Raw genomic sequence first — 14977 nt, forward strand, 5'->3', positions numbered from 1 at the left:
GAGACGGAGTTTCACTCTTGTCCAGTCTGGAGTACAATGGCACGATCTCGGCTCACTGCAACCTCCACCTCCTGGGTTCACGCCATTCTCCTGCCTCAGCCTCTCAAGTAGCTGGGATTGCAGGCACCTACCACCACGCCCAGCTAATTTTTTGTATTTTTAGTAGAGACGAGGTGTCGCCATGTTAGCCAGGCTGGTCTCAAACTCCTGACCTCAGGTGATCCACCCGCCTCGGCCTCCCAAAGTGCTGGGATTACAGGCGTGAGCCACCAGGTCCAGGCTCTTAATTCTTAATCACAGTCTTCATCTTCAATTTCATAGCAAAAGATTTATTGCAGAAGAGTGACTTAATTCCTCTTTTCCATCAAAATCATTTTATAAAACCAGGAACTTTCTCAGGATCTATGAAGTCTCCTGGAAATCTATGGTCCCCAAATTGAGAAAACAACCTTAGAAATGACTGGCATGTATTCCAAATGCAGGGGGAAAAAAGTAAAGCTATAACTCCCTATTTGGGCAAAGATACACAAATTCAGGCAATCTCACTCATTGTTGGTGGCTGTTATAATTGATTAATTTCTTTGGAAAGAGACATTGGATATTAAGAACTATAAAAATGTTGATATAGCTGTATGTTCTCTTTCTCAGGTGCAAAATTAACCTGTAAAAATTTTATAACGATCACTGAAGTCAGATTTTTACCATGGTGGGCCCTGGCTCTTCCCCCTAGACAACAGAATCTTTCATTGAACTGTTACAATATAATTATTTGAGAGGTAGAGATGATAAAGGATAAAGCTGTTCAGATATTATTTATTAGTAGTATTGATTATTTACATGTAGCCTCATTCTCAAAAGGATTTCAGGCTGCTTTCAGAGATATGTAAAGTATAAAAGTAAAGAAAGAAACCAGGATTAATGAAAGATGATAATGGAAAAGTAAGATGAAGCCAAAACCAAGTTGAGGACAACACAGTAGAGCCTTAAATTTGGAATTAAGCTTCTTACCAGATAAGCAAAAAGAAAAGGCATTCGCAATATCTAAGAGAAACAATTTACTTACTGGAAGAACTGTAGCCTTGCCTGACACTGAGTCCTGAGAGGAATTTGCACATGGTCTTACTAGGAATGAGGAGACTGGACTATACCGCATAGGCACCTCCACTATCTGCTCCAATCATTAAAAAGCAACAACAGGCCGGGCGTGGTTGCTCACGCCTGTAATCCCAGCACTTTGGGAGGCTGAGGCAGGCAGATTATGAAGTCAAAAGATTAAGACCATCCTGAACATGATGAAACCCCATTTCTACTAAAAATACAAAAATTAACTGGGTGTGGTGGTAGGCGCCTATAGTCCCAGCTGCTTGGGACTACAGTGAGCCGAGATTGCACCACTACATTCCAGCCTGGGTGTCAGAGCAAGACTCTGCCTCAAAAAATAAAAATAAAAATAAAAATAAAATAGAAAAGTAAAGAAAGAAAAGAAAAAAGAGAAAAAAAACCAACAACAGCTCTGGAGCCCAGAAGCCTTGAGGGCGTGTCCGTCTTCACACAGAAACTAAGAGATAGTGAGTAATGTTTGAAATTCATGTTTGTTGGGAAAAAAATGTGCCTTGTTTTCTCTCTGCCTCTTTGTTATCCTAAAATTTCCATACCATTGAGATAAAAAGAACCAGAATACTCTCTAGCCCAGACAACTTAAGCCCCTCTTGGTCAGACCTTTGCATATTAAAGTTAAGAAGTTAAATTTAATAATTTATTCAAGGATTTGTTTCTTTTCTAACTTTAAATGGTAACTGGAAACAAAAGGCTAGCTAGCTTGAGAAAAAATTATAAAGAGATGGTGGAAGTAACATTTAAGTAGATACTTCAAACCCACTCGCATTGCTGGCGCAAAAGTTCTTTGTTATCTATGTGATGTTCATTAGAAGAGGAACAATAATATTGGCTCTGCACCCATTATCTTAACTCCTACATTAACCAAGCCATGATTAAGAACCCAATGTCCAGTTTATGGTTCTGCTAAGTAAACCACAGGAAGAGGTAGGAAAGTAGATTGTTGGTATGTGATAAATGCTATAATTAGGCTATGAGGAAAGGAATCTGTCAGTCTTTATTCTGAGAGAATATTTAAGTCTGGAAGGACATGGCATGGAGGTGCTCATCATCAGTGATGGACTGTGAGGTGAGATGAGAACATTCTATGGATTTAGATGATCCCATGTGAAAGTAAGTCCCAGCTTGGCCATTTTATTATTATTTATTTTATTATTATTATTATTACTGAGATGGAGTTTTGCTCTTATTGCCTAGGCTGGAATGCAGTGGCACAATCTCAGTTCACTGCAACCTCCACCTCCCAGGTTCAAGTGATTCTCCTTCCTCAGCCTCCTGAGTAGCTGGAATTACAGGCACTCAACCACACCCAGCTGATTTTTGTGTTTTTAGTAGAGATGAGGTTTTACCATATTGGCCAGGCTGGTCTTGAACTCCTGACCTCAAGTATCCACCCTCGGCCTCTCAAAGTGCTGAGATTACAGGTGTGAGCCACCATGCCCAGCCTCAACCACTTTACATATGAGGTAACTAATTTAACTTACTCACACTTGTTTCCTCATCTGCAAATTGTGGGTAATAACACTTACTCAGTCGGTGCATTGTAAGAATGAAATAATCAAATATGGAAAACACCTAGGAATAAGTGCTTAACATGCTGTAAATGCTCAGTAAGTAGTAAAATCAAGGTTTCTAGAAGAGAATAAAATACAAATTACCTTCAATTGCAGGGAAAAAGACTTTGGTATGATTAAATGACAACTTCATAGCAAAATGAGGAGAGGAGGGAATTATTGGTTCTGTCTGGTTAATCACCATTATATACCAAGTACCTCACACAATTCCTGGCCCACGGTAGCAAGTCAATAAATATTTTTCTTTTTATGTTTCCATTCCTTTCACTTTGTTTCACCTAGTATTAATATTATATATCACCCTAATACAATTATCAAAACCAGAAATCATATGTATTTTTGAGTGAATATCAAATATATTTTTAAATAATCAAAAATAGGGTAATTATCCTTATATCTGGGATTATTCTTTCAGGAAACACAAAACAGGAATAAAAAGTCTCTGAGTCAGAATTTCAAAATTGCTTTTGAGAATAAAAAACAATCCTTTTCATTAAAGTGGGGGCTTTAATGCAGACCCAGTGAGGTGAACTGCACAACTACTGCACATAAAATGTAGGAGCCCAATATTTGATCCTTTTGATTCATCAGAGTTTTGGGCTCAAGAATTATGGTGAGAGAATGAACTTCAGCTTAGTGAGCAAACCAGGATTTATAACAGCAAAATATATAGGTGCAAATTATGTAGAGCATGAGTTATTCTTTCTTTTGTGAACAAAGGACATTTTTCGTAGCATAAGTCTTTGTTATGAATATCTCTATATACTGCATAGACATTTTTCACACCCCTACCAATTTTGTGAAGAGACAGTAAGTCAGGGAGTTACCTAATTTGTGTCAAAAACAAGGAAAAGATGTGTCAACAAGAGCATTTTTTCTTTTTTCCATTCCAGTGACAGGTTAGCACTCCAACTGTTGCTGATCTGTTGGAATTTCCTGTTTCCTCTTTCATTGAAATGTTTTCTCTTTCCTGTTGAAATAATAAATTGGAACCAGTGAGGCAGGGTAGGACATGACAACTCGGGACAGCAAATGGCATCTAAAACAATTGTCCATGGTATACAATGGATGTAGTAAAATCCATCTATCCAGACTCAATAGAACCAGATTTTTTCTTAGAGATTCACAATAATAACTAGAAGTTAAAATCATAAGATTTTGATCATGATATGAAACAAATTAACTTATGCCCAGTTTAGTTTTGGTGTTAAATGACATCTTTAAGAATTGTTTGACCGTGAATGAGATGAAGGGTAGCCTTCTTGTCAACCAAAATAAACATTTCCAAACATTCTAGATCAATAGATGATTCTTCTGTGTATCTTTTTTCTTCCCCCTCTTTGTTCCTCCTGCTCTCCCAATTTGCTTTCCTTTCCTTCTGCAAGATTGCTTTCCTGTCATTGCTTCTTGCACCCCAGACACTCTGGAGGGACACCTTGATTGTCACCAAAAACTCACCTAAACATTTGTTCACAGACAATGTGCTCAGGAGAAAAGAAGCAGTGGAGCTGTTCTCCATTTAGTGCAGTGTAGAGAACATCGCCCTAGGGGGAAAAAAACAGCTGGAGCTAGCCACCATTCTACCAGTAACTTTTTATGAAACTATGGGCAAAATGTTTAAAAGTCTTTAGGCATAAGCTGCTTTTCTGAAAACTAGAGATAGTGATCTCTCCTCCGTCTGAAGCTCATCTCTTGAGAGTTTTACAGTTATAATCAGAAAGGACCCTCCCATACCTCTGTTCTTTTTTGGCAGTGATCTTAGACTCCAAAAGCTGCTCTGTGGAGCCTGTAGTCAGTTGTGTCCGTGAGCAACCACTTTAGTCACCACCTGACTAAACACGTGTTTCCAGAAATGTACTCTTTATTCAAAGGCTTCTTCAAAGAGTATCTAACAGTAACTCAGATACATGGTATTTACTTGCTTTGAGTGACTCTTCAGTACTTCTTCTAATATGGTTTGGCTGTGTGCCCACCCAAATCTCATCTGGAATTGTAACTCCCACAATTCCCATGTGCTGTGGGAGGAACCCGGTGGGAGGTGATTGAATCATGGAGGCCAATCTTTCCTATGCTGTTCTCATGATAGTGAATGAGTCTCATGAGATCTGATGATTTTAAAAAGAGGAGATTCCCTGCACAAGCTCTCTGTTTGCTTGCCACCATCCAGGTAAGATGTAGCTTGCTTCTCCTTGCCTTCTGCCATGATTGTGAGGCCTCCTCAGCCACGTGGAACAGTAAGTCCATTAAACCTCTTTCTTTTGTAAATTGCCCAGTTTCGGCTATGTCTTTATCAGCGGCATGAATACAGACTAATACATCTCCCTTCTCAAAAAAACAAAAAACAAAAAAAGAAGAATTAGAAACATTTTTTTCTCTCGAAGACATTTTCTTATTTATATAAATTCTGTCTCTCAATCAAATCTGAGTGTCTTTAACATTCTGTAAGCAGACATTTTTTTAATACACTTTACCCAGTTGCAGCCCAATTATTAATTGGACAGAAAATCACTCAGGACAACAGAAATTGAGCCTCTAACACCCACCAAATATTTAAAAGTACATAATGTTACTATGTGAAGATACTCAACAAATATGGAACATAGTTTGTGATTTCAAAAACTTTATAACCCACATTGGGAAGATAATATTCATTGGATTTTAGAATAAGAAAGGATTATAAGTCCACTATTTTCTAGATGGATCAGGAAATAGTCTACCATCCCAAGAATAAAATAGAGGGGAGGAAAAGATGATTTGACCACCGCAAAATAAACTAAGTTCCCTTTCCTACCCTCCAATGCTGTTGTGTGTCTTAATTTAATTTAATGTAACTTAATTTAGGAGAGCTAAGTAATTAAACATGAGGCCAAAGTACATAAGAAAGCGGCAGCCCTTTATTGCAAATATGCACACACTCTCGGGCGAGGTTCCCCGGTCCTCAGGTATGGGGCCAGGGAAGTCATGCCGGCTCTCTGGGGTGAGGTTCTCCGGTCCACGAATGCCGACCCGAAGAAGTCACGCGGGCTCCTGCAGGCAGTGGACTTTTATGCATTGGTACTGGAAGGCGGAGGGCAGTGGGCGTGATAGGGGCGTCTCCATAGGTGTGGCCGGGTAAGTTTCCATCTCTTCGGATTGACATCACCTGGCGCATGCTCAGTTGATCTGCATCTTCCCCAGCAGGGGCTGCATTTTCCCACGTGCGGGAAAGTTGGTGAGGAAGAACCGGGAAGCAACATGGATTGTGCCTTCTTGTTCACCTTCCTCCATCTTGTCCTTTCTCCCTCACCCAAACATTATGCTGCACAGATGATCAGCAAAGGTGATTGTGGCAGATCCTAGTGCAGGTCTCATGTCACTGGTTGTAGGCATCTAAAAAAGGAAGAGCACTGCAGAGAGGGCTCCTGCGTGCCTTCCAGCATTGGAGGCATATGAAGCCTGCAGGAAGGGGTGGAACAGGCACTTTGATGCGGAGGTGCCAAAGGGGTCTTAGATCAACACACTCAAGCAAGTCCAGTTACAGCTGTGGAACTGTGACTCCTGGACCACAAAGTGATCCATCCACAAGATGATTTGAGAGGTTTATATCATTTTGTCATTTGTTGTTTCTGTTTTTTCAGATATGACTGGCAGTCACTATGTGACATAGCCAAATCAATCTGAATGTATTATTAAGTAGTATTTTTGTTAAACTTTTAATTTTAGCTTTACTGTAATATGCTTGTGGTGTGCTTTTTATATTCCTAGGAGTAGTGCAAAGGGAAAGCTCTGCCACCTGACAATTTCCCATGAAAGTCATTATTTGTTGGTTGTACATGGATGCAAATGCCACAAGAGCTTTTACTGCTAGAGGAGTGGGAAATGGAAGAAAAGACCCAGAGATGAGAGAATACTAGAATGGGATGTAACATCAAGACACATATTTGAATTATTAAAAAAGATTGAAATACATTGCAACTGAGCTACAAGGATATCAGAGGCCAACACCTACAGAGAAAAATTCAATATTAAACAAGTGATGGCAGCTTTAAGTTCAATAGGCATTGAGAAGTCTCCCTGGGCAGGGAGGAAGCAGAACAGGCACCGATGAGGGTTAATATCCTCTATGATCCAAGACATTTTTTGCTCACCTGCTGGATGATATTTAAAATTTCTTTGACTTTAGTATTTGGAATTTTGCTTCAATGCTTGATTAAGCATATATTTGTGGGTTTCAATAGCCATTCTTTTTCTCTGTACCAGACAGATCCAGTGAAGTAGTCCCATTCAGGAGGAGTACCACCAAACCAGTAACCAGAGACATTCATTAGGGTCTACCTAGATTTGAACATGTTTGTAATTAATACCCTAGGATGGCTATTTTTATGTGTCAACTTGACTAGGCTATGATACCCAGATATTTCATCAAAAACCAGTCTGGATGTTGCTGTGAACCTATTTTTTAGCTGAAATTAACATTTAAATCAGTAGACTTTGAATAAAGCAGATTGTTCTCTATAATGTGGGTGGGCCTCATCCAATTAGTTGAAGGCCTTAAGAGAAAAAAAAAGACTGTGATCTCCTAAGGAAGATGAGATTCTGCCTCCAGACTGCATTCAGACTCAAACTGCAATGTCAACTCCTCCCTGTGTCTCCAGCCTGCTGGCTTTTCCTGCAAATTTCAGACCTGCCAGCACCAACAATCATGTGAGCCAATTCTAATTTTAAAATCTCTCTCTCTCTCTCTCTCTCTCTCTCTCCAGACACATGCACACACACACACACACACACACACACATCCGATTTGTTCTGTTGATCAGGAAAACCCTGACTAATACATATCCCCTATAACCCCTTAGGGTTTAGATACAGAACTTGAAATAGAAAGAAATTTATTTGAGTGATGAAAACACATGGACACACAGTGGGGAACAACACACACTGGGGCCTACTGGAGGGTGGAGGGTGGGAGCAGGGAGAGGATCAGGAAAAATAACTAATAGATACTAGGCTTAATACCTGAGTGATGAAATAATCTATACAACAAACCCCTATGACACGTTCACCTATGTAACAAACCTGCATATCCTGCACATGTACCCCTGAACTTTAAATCAAAGTTAAATAAAAGAAATTTATTTGAGTATAATAAACTCAGAGATTCTGAGTAAATAATAACCTTTTGTTAAACAATTTAAATTAAACCTAAATAACTGATTGAGGAACACTAAATATTTTTGAACTAAGTTTTGAATATGGGATCCCAGCAACCCAATCTTGTTACCTAGATTCATGATTATTCTCTTTCCTTTTTACCTTTTTGTTTTATGGTCTACTGTCTTGTACGTTTCTGAACTAATAACTGGTAGTCAGCTTTTGTGGAGGTTTTGCTATCTCTCCAGAAATTCCTCACATAGTCCCTCTGCATTCTCTTCCTTTCCTGACTATTCTTTTCTTAGAAAAGAGTCTCATTGTGGTGAAAAGATCAAGGTCTTTGAAGTTAAAAAAAAGAAATGTTCATTTGAATCCTGAATCTGAAGAAAACACCAGCTGTGGAAACTTGTCCAAGTCATTTAACCTCTCTAAGCCTCAGTTTTCTCATCCCTCAAGATCCTCACAAAGACAGTACTCAGATTAAATGAGGTAACAGACGTTCAGACCCTAGTGTTTATATAGGAAGGCACTGACTTCCATGTGAGGTGACTGAAGCCTAGTAAACAAGCTTCTTGGTTTCTTTACTTAAAAAGTCCCTGATCGTAAAAATATCAACAAACATGTAATTTAGAAAGCAAAGAACATCTCTGCTATCCTTGGCAGCTGCAAAGAAAGTCAAAAGGAATATATTATTCAACGTAGTCTAACTTCTATAACAAACAACTCCCCAGTTGCAGCAGCTTGACATAGTGAAATTGTTATTTCTTGCTCATGTCACAGTGCAGTGTGGGATGATGGAGGGACTCTGTTCCACATTCATTCATGAACCCGCGCACCTTCAATCTTGTGGCTCCACCCTCATAATGGCCCTTAAAGTTCTTTCTTTTAAGGTAGCTAATGAGAAAAGAAAGGCAGAAAAGAGAACCTGATGACCACACAAAGGAAGTGTACGTAGGTCATTTCTGCAAGTGGCGTGTGTTGCTCGAGCTCACACCAATTGGCCAGAATGCCACTGCATAACCTTACCTGGAACATGTAGTGTCGCCCTGTGCCCAGGGAGACAAAAACAACAATGTTGGTGAACTTGGGCATACATTCCTGTCTCAAGAGCCATAAAGACCTGTTAGATTAGTTCTTTCAAATTTGTTTGTTCTTAACTGTTTACTCTCCATTACTCATGCATATCCTTTGATCTGTGATCAGGCCTTTGATTTTATGTAAATGCTTAGGCGTACACATTTCACTACAAGCAGAACTTAATAATGAGAAAAGAGGTAGACCAGAAGTCCCTTAGTGTCTAAAGTAGAAACAAAAAGATAGCTGTTAAGACAGAAGATAAAAAATAGGGAGTCTCAGAGTGCAAAAGGAAATGATACATTTTTTCAGGTCTATCCCGATGGGACTTTTCCTGTAGGCTGCACGTTGTTGGAAATGCCTCATAGAGTTAACTCTGTGGCTTTAGGTTACTCACAGGACTCTTGTTAGATCTGTGGGAAGGAACTACAAGACAGTTGCTATAAGTATGAAAAAGACAGTTACTAAATGTATGAAAGACCTGATAATTTACTTTTTTACCTTGGGTATTGGCATATTCCATACTCTGCACTATTCTTGAGTGTGATCGCTTAGGAATGAATATGATTTGAACTCACTCAGGTTTAGAGAGGGTGTCAAATTGAGAACTAGGCAGATCCACCTACACTAAAAAATGACCCTAAAGTAAATTGGTTGAAGAAATTAGATCTCAAAGATTCCCGATTTTTCCAAGGGTAAATTTTGAAGTCTTCATCAGTATATCCATATTAAAAGAAGATGACAGAAGCCAAAATCAAAGAGTTATGGCCTGACAGCACAACTGCATTAAAATAAGCATCAGTTTTCATTCAAAAGGGCTAACTTTAAGATATATCTTTTGAAGATAAATTTTGACTCCAGCTCTTTAGAGGATCTAAAGTGACTTTGATGGACAGTGGAAGAAATTGCAACATGGAATTACTTAAATAAAAATCTATTGACTTTAAATAATTTCACGTAATGTTACATATACACAGTTAAAACGAAAACACCTCTTTACACTGTTAAAAAAAGAAAAAGAAAATAATAGATTTTCACATTGCCCCACTGATGCCATTAAAAGTCTATATAATCACTAGAGTCAAGTATTAGAAATGCTATCTTCTGTGGCCACATTCCCTTGCAAGGCCCATTAGTCACTAAATTGTCTCCCTGGGCACATGGCAACACTACATGTTCCAGGTAAGGCTATGTGTTGAGAAACAGTAGTGCTGGCTAAAGCCTCACAGAACATCTGGTGAAATTCATCTATTTGCAGGCTGCAAATGCCTACAGCAGTTGATGACCACGATGAAAAATGCTTTCACTTTCATGAACTATTTCAAACTTTCAAAAGAAGTTAAGGTGAGCCAGACTCCCTAGTTCCCCATCTCTTTTCCCTTCTTCTGGTTCTTATCCACATTCTGTACCCTGAAAAAGTCCAGATCTTCTCCTGTACCTGCCCTATGTGCTCTATGCAACCATCCTTAAAGCAAAGCCTCTGCCAAACACAGAGTGTGGAGTCACCCATATGACATGATATTTGTCTTGACATCATGAGTGGAGACCAAAGAGGCTTCCCCACACTCCCATTGCAGATCTATCAGCGTTCTCCTGTACAACTACAGTGCCAGGACATTCCAGTTTTAGCTGTGCGTTGAAGTCCTCATAAAAAATATAGCTATCTGACAGCACTGATAGTCAAAGCCACTATCTATTAAGTGGTTACTATATGCTAGTGACTTTATATATGCTAGGTTATTAATCCCACCACAACCCTAGCAGTATTATTACTTCCACTGAAAACTGAGTTTTAGTGAGGTTAAGCAAACAGCCCAAGGCAGCATAGCTAATAAAAGACAGAGCCAGGATTTAAACCTAATTCCATCTGACTCCTCCTACATGAAACAATTATAGCAAACATTTGTTGAAAGCTTACTACATGCCAATCATTGTTCTGAGCCCCTTACTTGTGTTAACTCATTTTATCCCACAACAATTCTAGGAAGCAAACACTGCCATTACCACCGTTTTGCAGATGAAGGCACTGAGAGTGAAGCAACTTGCCCAAACCCTACAAAAAGTAAGTGGTTAGAACTGGGACTACAATCCAGAGCTCTCTGTATTGAGACCAATCCACTCTTTTTTCTTTTTTTTCATTTTTATATGTTTTAATTGTAAAATTTTCAATAATTCCTACTTCCGTGTCATCACCTAGATTTAACAGCTATTGACATTTTGCTATATTTGCTTCAGTTTTTGTTGAAATACTTTAAAGTAAGTTAACATATCATAGTATTGGCCAGGCATAGTGGCTTACCCCTGTAATCCCAACACTTGGGGAGGCCGAGGTGGGCAGATCACCTGAGGTAGGGAGTTAGAGACCAGCCTGACCAACATGGAGAAACCCTGTCTCTACTAAAAATACAAAATTAGCCGGGCGTGGTGGCGCATGCCTGTAATCCAAGCTATTCGGGAGGTTGAGGCAGGAGAATCGTTTGAAACTGGGAGGTGGAGGTTGTGGTAAGCCGAGATCGTGCCACTGCACTCCAGCCTGGGCAACAAGAGCAAAACTCTGTCTCAAAAAAAAAAAAAAAAAAAAAAAGACACCATAGTATTTTACGCCTTAATACTTCAGCGTGCATCTCTAAAGATGGATTTTTTTTTACATAATCACAATAGCATTATCACAGCTGATAAAATATATTAGCAATTCCCTAATACTACATTCAAAATTTTGTAATTATTCCAAAAGTATCTTTTTTACAGTTGGTTTGTTCAAACTAGTATCCTGTGAAAAATCATGAATAACATTTGCTAATTATATAATTCTAAAACACCTCCTTCCTACTCCCTTTTTGTACCCTGACATTAATTGCTGAGGAATCAAGATCAGTCTATAGAATGATCGGCCTTCTGGATTTGTTTATTTCCTGGTGGTGCTGGTTAAGATTTTCCTCTAGTTTCTGCATTTCTTATGAAGTAGAAATTTTAACTAAAGGCTTGAGTAGATTCACTTTCAGCAAGAATGCTTCATAGATGATATTGCAACTTTATGTTGTACCACATTTGGATCTTCACAGTAACTGGCCATTGCATCAACAGCAGTGTCTAGAGCATCATAGCATCAGGTGATGATGGCCAGATTCTTCTACTGCAGAGTTATGCCCCCACCCCAGCACTCAATTGGCAATCATGCAGGGAAGTCTGTTGTGATGGTCCCTGTCAACTTTTCTTTTAGGGGTTTCAGCATCTGTCAAAGGTTCTTGTTTGAATTTCCATCCTATCAAGGGCTGCAAAATGGTGACTTTCTGACCATATCACTGCATCTACATTCACAGCTCACATTCTTCAATAAAGAAAAGTTTTCCTTCATCAAGTGGAGCTATTTAGTTATGCTGAAATTCAGTTTCTTCTAGAAAGACATTAAATATTTAATTATATTTAATTCTCAATTCTCAGAATAATCAGTTCATGTAATAATCACCTCCAGTGATGGCAAATGAGTTTTGTTTTGGAAGACATTCTCTTTTCTGAGTTTAATTATGGACTTGTGGAGTTTTTATACATTCATAGTCATTTTTAAATGCTCAGGTTGTCTCACACTTGCCACTCTATACTCTTCAACTACAATGCTACTAAACCCAGATTAGGGCCTAGATTGAAATCCACGTTTCCCGTGTAGTAACTGAGTGACTCTTGCTTCTGTGCCTCTGTCTCTCAGAAATAAAACTGGAATTAAAAATTCTATATAGCTTATAAGGTTGTTGTAGTAATTAAATGAGACAGGTCAGCTACCAGGCTTAGCGAAGGGCATAAACAAAGAAAGAATGTGACAAATGTTAGTTACTCCTATTTTCATACAATCATCATCTAATGCTAAGTCTGCATTTGGGAAGGAATTAGGGTCTGGGGATGGGGTGGTAAAGGGAAGAGCAAGGGTCTCAAATGTTCTAGAGAGAAGATTCTTATCCAGAACAGTGACACATGAGGGCTTTGCAGGGCCAGGAACAGGTAAAGAAACTAGGTAGCTATTGAAGGGAAGAAGGCAGGAGAGAGAATAAAATTTTCCTAAAAAACAAATTATTTCAAGATGGATTAGAGACTTAAATGTTAGACCTAAAAGCATAAAAACCCTAGAAGAAAACCTAGGCAATACCATTCAGGATATAGGCAAGGGCTTCATGTCTAAAACACCAAAAGCAATGGCAACAAAAGCCAAAATTGACAAATGGGATCTAATTAAACTAAAGAGCTTCTGCACAGCAAAAAAAAAAACAAAAAAACAAAAAAAACAAATTACCATCAGAGCGAACAGGCAACCTACAGAATGAGAGAAAATTTTTGCAGTCTACTCATCTGTTTTTGTTTGTTTCACAGTTTTCTCAGGGCCTATTCTATTCCAAGATATCGAAAAGAATACTAGTGCAACTAGAGCGAAGTGGTTGTCTCAGAACCTATCAGAGTAGAGAGGTCGGGTCATTTCTAGGCTTCAGGTGGCCTGTCCACCTATCCTGCCAGCCTAGTCCCAGGTTGGGCATTAGCTGATGGGCTAAGCTGCTTGTTTCATGCTGGTCTGTGGGGAGAGCTTACAAGTGGGAAGGGAAGTTCAGTGTCATCTTCAAATGACAATGGTCATATGAAATACTAAAGATATTTTCCTATAAAAACCTCCCACAGAAATGAAAAGTTTTTAAATAAAACATATCATCCAAAATTGTAAAGTGAGAAAGATTGTTTTAATCTCATTTCCTTGAATTGTATTGTGAGAGGTATTGGTCTTCTTCCGCCAATCCAAAGTTAAGGACAACTAAATCTCACTGTATCTGAAACTTTGGAGGAAAAATTTGATGCTATTCTTTTCCTTCCATGGAAATTTTATTCTGGGGATATATTTCCATAGCAAATGCATAGTAGTTGTCAAAGAAACAAGCTAATAGTAGGCTTGATAAGAGGGATTTCTTAAAATGAAAAGCCGTTATATCCTCCCCACCATGTCTTTCCCTTTCAGAATATTTACTGGCTCACCCCAGTCTCCCAGAACATAAACAATGGTGTTGTAGCCACGAAATGCTACAAAAACCACTTCACTTTTGAGCATGTACACACATATATATGTGCATGGAATGTGCATATGTGTTTGTGGAGTGAAAGTAGGGGCTTTCCTTCTTCTCTTTTTATTCTTTTTTTTTTTTTCCAAACAGAGTCTTACTGTATTGCCCAGGCTGAAGTGCAATGGCACGATCTCAGCTCACTGCAACCTCTGCCTCCCGGGTTCAAACAATTCTCCTGCCTCAGCCTCCCAAGTAGCTGGGATTACAGGCACCCACCACCATGCCAGGCTAATCTGTGTATTTTTAGTAGAGACAGGGTTTTACCATGTTGGTCAAGCTGGTCTCAAACTACTGACTTCACGATCTGCCCGCCTCGGCCTCTCAAAGATTACAGATGTGAGCCACTGGGCCTGGTCTATCTTTTTATTCCTTAGTAAAAAATATTTCCCTCACAACTTGACAGGAACTGGCTCTGAGATTTACAGAAATGACTGAAGGGATATCGCGCATGCAAATTATCCTGCATCTTCATTAGCTGTGCTGCTCACAACAGCCAAAGCTTTCCGTCCTCCCTCTTTTTAGGTCGTGTTAAAGTTTCCTTTAGAATCATATTCAGTGGCCTAGCATGCCTCAGTAGAACGTTGAGTGACTTGAAAAATACTTGGCTACCAGACAAGAAAGTAAAACAAAAGCTAAGTGTGTAACGTTTAACAAAGGAACATTCAGAATCTTCCCTCTGACAGAATCAAAGCAGCAAAGAACACCCTCGTCCTCCTCTCCCAAATAAAAACTGAGAGAAAACATCCTGGAAAATAAATGCCAGCAGCCAGAAGCCAGTTACTATGAAGGAACAGGATGAAGTTTTAAACCATTTACTCTCATTTTGTTCTTCTAAACCAAGGCCACTAATAACCTCAGAAATGTCGACTGATTATCTTCTTTCTGCTTGGTTGGTATTTCTGTACCAAAATGTTCACATGGAAGGTAAACAAAGGCCTAGCAGCTCAGATTTTTTTTTTTAAATTTGAACTAGAACTCATTTATTTGTAT

At 39.0% G+C, this 14977-nt stretch overlaps 1 non-coding gene across 1 annotated transcript; it reads left to right on the forward strand.

The window, feature by feature from the left end:
* The first annotated feature begins 9200 nt into the window (after positions 1-9200).
* On the forward strand, positions 9201-9333 carry LOC111521433. Its single transcript, XR_002724947.1, has one exon. It is a non-coding gene; the product is annotated as a small nucleolar RNA SNORA18 (small nucleolar RNA).
* The last annotated feature ends 5644 nt before the right edge of the window (positions 9334-14977 follow it).

This window comes from Piliocolobus tephrosceles, chromosome 2, assembly GCF_002776525.5.
Source record: "Piliocolobus tephrosceles isolate RC106 chromosome 2, ASM277652v3, whole genome shotgun sequence".
Classification (NCBI taxonomy): Eukaryota; Metazoa; Chordata; class Mammalia; order Primates; family Cercopithecidae; genus Piliocolobus; species Piliocolobus tephrosceles.